Raw genomic sequence first — 5146 nt, 5'->3', positions numbered from 1 at the left:
CCCGGTTCTTAATCGGCTAGGATTTGAAGACCAACCCATGGCTTGGTCCATTGGCCCAACAGGCCAATGTGAAGTGGGCTGAGTCTGAACTGTCCTGATCCAAAACCATTTATAAATAGTAATAATTAACAAGTCCCCAACTTCCCATTCGCCCAATTAATTATTTTTTTAGTTTTCATAAAATTAATGTAACTAATTAGGTAAATAATAATAGTTATCAAGTAACTATGCAATATTTAATTTTTTAAATTTTTATATTATTAAAAAAATAATAAATAACTCAGGCCCATGAGTCATCGAGCCAGCCGCCGTGTATAATGGGACGGGTTTCGGCCCGGTACCTAGTGGACTCAGACCTTAAACCTTGGCCCAAACCCGAACCATGGCAGAAAGGGTCAGATTGATCCATCGGGCTGCCCAGCCCGTTGCCCACCCCTAATTATATATAGAGAGAGGTTAACAGATTGGATTTTATTTGATATCCATCCAAGCCGATTCCATTTAGTTGGACTTAGTAAGCCAAAACCATATCCAACTATAATCAGATGCAAATATGGTTTTCATTTTTTGTTAGTGAGCCTGATGGATATCTAAATCCAGTTACATGTAAAAAACTAAAAAACTGGATATGGTATGAGCTTTTCACCATCCAGATTCAAATCTGAAATCGACTCCCGTCAGCCAACATCTGATTAGTCTACTCTGGTATTGATCACATCTAACCCGTAATCTGAACCATTTACATCCCTAATAGAGAGGGACTAGACTTCTTTTTGTATCTACTTTTAGGAATCATGGACCCATAAATTTATATAGATCCAGATTCTATGAGTTTTTTTTACTTTTAAATCTTTGGATAAAAAAAAAAGACAAAGTAATCACCAGATCAGTTTCCATAATCTCTCTCTCTCTCTCTCTCTCTCTCTCTCTCTCTCTCTCTCTCTCTCTCTCTCTCTCTCTCTCTCAGCAGCCAAGTCCAACAGAACGGTTGTGCATTGTGGTTAACTTGAAATGGTGAGTTCAATTTCACCAAGCCAGCATCTGTCAAGCTCTCTCATCTACAAACCCAACCCAGACGTCCCTCTTATTCGATCACCCACCTCAAATTACAAGCTAAAAACCAACACCAAGAAACCACCATCCTCACAACTGCAGGCCTCAACCTCCACTGCATCAGATGTTCTGCGTCTCATGGACAGCCTCCACCTCCCCATCAACTTAGACATCTACTCTTCACTCTTGCACGAGTGCACCCTAACCAGATCCTTGCTCGACGGTGCAGAGGTCCATGCCCACATAAACCAGACCTGTTTCGAGCCCGGAATCCGACTGGCAAACCGATTGATTGTCATATTTTTAGCCTGCGGCTGCTTCGACGATGCCCAGCAAGTGTTCGACGCCGAACCGAGATTCCATCTCGTGGGTTGCCATCATAATGGACAGCGTGGAGCGCAATAGGTGCCAAGAAGCGTGAAGAGTTGAACCCGTGAGGGGGATACACCAGGTTCACGAGGAATTGAGTAATCGAGAAGGCATCAAGAGCATGTTTACGTGGTTCGGCCAAGTCTGGCCTACATCCATGAGAAGGGAACACCTTTGATATTCTTGATGTTTTTTACATACAGATTACAGAGCACAGAATTATTAAGGATAAATACATGTGGTGCCTACAAGGTTTGTTACGATCATTATGCCAGTTGAATCACAAAGGTGTTTCGAGATAACTCTAATTCTCAACACTCCCCCTCAAGTGAGGTGTATATGTTGAAGCATCCCCACTTGCTGATACAGTATTGAAACTGGATTGAATTTGTTCCTTTTGTGAGGGCATCTGCCAGCTGTTCAAAACTTTTGATGTATGGAGTTTGTATCTCCCCGCTAGTGACCTTCTCTCTGACGAAGTGACAGTAGATCTCTATGTGCTTTGTTCTCTCATGAAAAACTGGATTGGTTGCTATGTGTATGGCTGCTTTGTTGTCACGGTACAGGTTCATCGAAACTGCGTGATTTACCCCCATTTCTTGAATTAAACTCTTGATCCATAGTAATTCTCTAGTGGTGGAAGCCATGGCTCGATATTTTGCTTCTGCACTCGACCTTGCTACTACATTTTGCTTCTTGCTTCTCCACACCACAATGTTACCACCGACGAAGATACAATATCTGGTAGTTGATCTTCTGTCATCAGCATCTCCTGCCCAGTCGGCATCTAAGTGCCCTTCTATGTTTATATGATCATGTTTTTTGAACCAGATGCCCTGTCCTGGTGCCTTCTTGATGTACTTTAACACCCTATCGACTGCTTGCATATGGGATACCTTGAGATTGTGCATGTATTTGCTTAGGGTGTTGACAACATAGGATATATTGGGACGAGTGATTGTGAGATAGACAAGCTTTCCAATCAGACATTGGTACCTGCCTTTGTCAGTGGACAATTTCTTTTCACTGTTGGTGATTTTGACATTTGGATCCATGGGCGTGCTAGCTGGCTTTGATCCCAGTTTTTCAATTTCTTTGAGGATGTCAATGGCATACTTTCATTGAGATAGAAATATCCCCCCTTTTTAATATGCTACCTCTATTCTGATAAAATACCTCAGCTTGCCAAGATCTTTAATATCAAACACCTTATTAAGGTAATTTTTGAGATTTTGTATGTGTCTGGTGTTGTTCCCTATTATAATGATATCGTCCACGTAAACAAGTAGGATGGTGATGTCTTCACCTTCCTTTTTAGTGAACAAGGAGTGATCTGCTTGGCTTCTTTGAAACCTTTTATTTTTTAAAGCGTAACTGAGTTTGGCATACCAAGCTCGGGGAGACTGTTTTAGGCCGTATATGGCATTTTTTAATTTGCACACCAAGTTCTTATTGGAACTTGGATGTCCTGGAGGGAGCTGCATATATACTTCTTCTTTTAGTTCGCCTTGAAGAAATGTATTTTTCACGTCTAGTTGGTGGAGCTCCCACTCAAGATTGCATGCTAACGAGGGGAGAGTGCGAACGGTGTTCATTTTTGCTACCGGGGCAAAGGTCTCGTGGTAGTCTATCATGTGTGTTTGAGTGTACCCCTTTGCCACTAGCCTAGCTTTATATCTTTCGATGTCTCCATTGCTCTTATATTTAATTTTGTATGTCCATCTACACCCGACTGCCTTGTGACCCTTGGGGAGCTCAGTTATTTCCCATGTTTGGTTTCGTTTAAGGGCTTCTAACTCCTCTTCCATGGCATGGACCTAGAGTTTGTTTCCTTTGGCGTCTTCATACATCTCGGGTTCTCTTTCCTTGTTGATTTTACAGAGATAGGCCGTGTATGATGGTCCTAAATTGTCATAGCTAATTTGCTTGCTGATGGGATAAGTAGTGTATGATACATAGTCCTGGAACCTTGAGGGCGGACGTGAGGCCCGATCTGACCTTCTCAGAGTCACGATTTCTTGGAAGGTTGCGGCTTCTTAGGGGAATGTTTCCATGTGGTTTTCAGTCTCGTTGACGACCAGAGAGAGGCTGGTTTCGTGAATGACTGTGCAGTGAACTAGTTCATCATAGTCGTTGAGAGTGAGTTGCTCCCCCTAATTGTTGGTGTCCTGCTCAGTGCCTGAGAAGTAAGGACTCTCTTCGTTGAAGTTGACATCCTGCGACACATGGAAGCTCTTGGTATTGTAGTCATAACACTTGTACCCCTTTTTCGACGTGGAATACCCTAGAAATAGGCATTTGGTGGCCCTTTTTCTGAGTTTGTCCCATTTGTGAGGTGAGATCCAAACATAGACGGTGCATCCAAATGTTCGAAGATGTTTAATTTTGATCTTTTTCCTTTGAGTTTTTCAAGAGGAGACTTATTTTGAAGTCTCTTCTTAGGAAACCTATTTATAATGTAGCACATCGCGGCAATGACGTCGCTTTAGAAGTTTGTTGGTACATTTGTTTGAAACATGATGGCTCTGGTGACTTCAAGGAGGTGCCGTTTTTTTTCTTTTAGCTACCCTATTTTGTTGTGAGGTGTCAACACAGGTGGTTTAATGGTCTATTCCTTGGTCTTTGCAGAAGTTCTTAAAAGCCTGATTGATGTACTCCTTTCCATTGTATGTTCAAATTGCTTTGAGTTTTTGGCCAAATTGAGTTTCTACCATTTTGCAAAAAACTTTGAAGTTTGTGAAAACTTCTTCTTTGGATTTCAAAAAATATACCCATGTGGTCTTTGAGAAGTCATCAATGAAGGAAACAAAGTATTTGAAATTCTATATCGATTATGAGGGTGCTAGCCCCCAGACGTTTGAGTGCACGAGTTCAAAAGGAGTAGTGGAAGAACTTTCAGAAGTTGGGTAGTGTGTGCGAGTGAGTTTGGCATATCAGCACACATCACAAGTATTTACATTGAAAACTAATGCAGGAAATAGAGAGTGTAAGGTGTGACTAGACGAATGTCCGAGCCTGTGGTGCCAGTATCGGCCTTCGTTAGCTCAGGTTGTCATTGCTCTTTGACCTTGTTGTATATGATAGAGTCCATTGATTCGCTGCCCTTTACCAATCATCTTCCCTGTAGTTAGATCCTGAAATTCCATGTTAGTTTGAGAGAAAACTACTCTGCAGTTAAGTTCATCAGTGATAGTGCCCATAGATAGGAGGTTAGACGTTAGAGCAGGAACAAACAAGGCTTTGCTAGGAATTGAGGAATTAAAGAAATTGGTGCAGCTGATTCCTTTGAGGTTCATAAGTGACCCGTTGGCAGTGGATATGGGTTCATCTTCCCCTTTGTTTTTCATGCTCAAATTGCTCTCATCATTTGTCATATGATGCGTGGCTCCCGAATCCACTATCCATGGCTGAGTTTTAAAGGGGCAAGAGTTGTGCATACCTGATTCGTTGTCGACTTTAGTTCTGTGTATAGCAGAGGCCATCCCAGCAGTCTTCTTTGTGTCATTTGATTTGTAGAGACCGCAACCCATAAGGAGTTTCGTCATTGCTTCAACTGTTAACGGGGTGCCTGCTGAGTGAGCTTGTGGTGATTTCTGTTCATGTTCAGTTTTTCCTTGAGTTCGGTCGGGTCTACCGTGAAGGAACCAACATGTTTCATGGGATTGGTCTGGCTTTTTACAGTGAGAACATTGGGGCCTCTTGGATTTGTCACGGCTGAATTGGG

At 42.2% G+C, this 5146-nt stretch overlaps 1 pseudogene; it reads right to left on the bottom strand.

Annotated features, from left to right (window-relative positions):
• Nucleotides 1-1733: 1733 nt before the first annotated feature.
• LOC149817625 (secreted RxLR effector protein 161 pseudogene) lies at nucleotides 1734-2477 on the bottom strand (annotated as a pseudogene).
• Between the last annotated feature and the right edge of the window lie 2669 nt (nucleotides 2478-5146).

This window comes from Nuphar pumila, chromosome 13 (assembly GCF_984573655.1).
Source record: "Nuphar pumila chromosome 13, dmNupPumi1.hap1.1, whole genome shotgun sequence".
Classification (NCBI taxonomy): domain Eukaryota; kingdom Viridiplantae; phylum Streptophyta; class Magnoliopsida; order Nymphaeales; family Nymphaeaceae; genus Nuphar; species Nuphar pumila.
The sequence above is the reverse complement of the archived record's forward strand: the minus strand, read 5'-3'. Positions and strand labels throughout refer to the sequence as shown.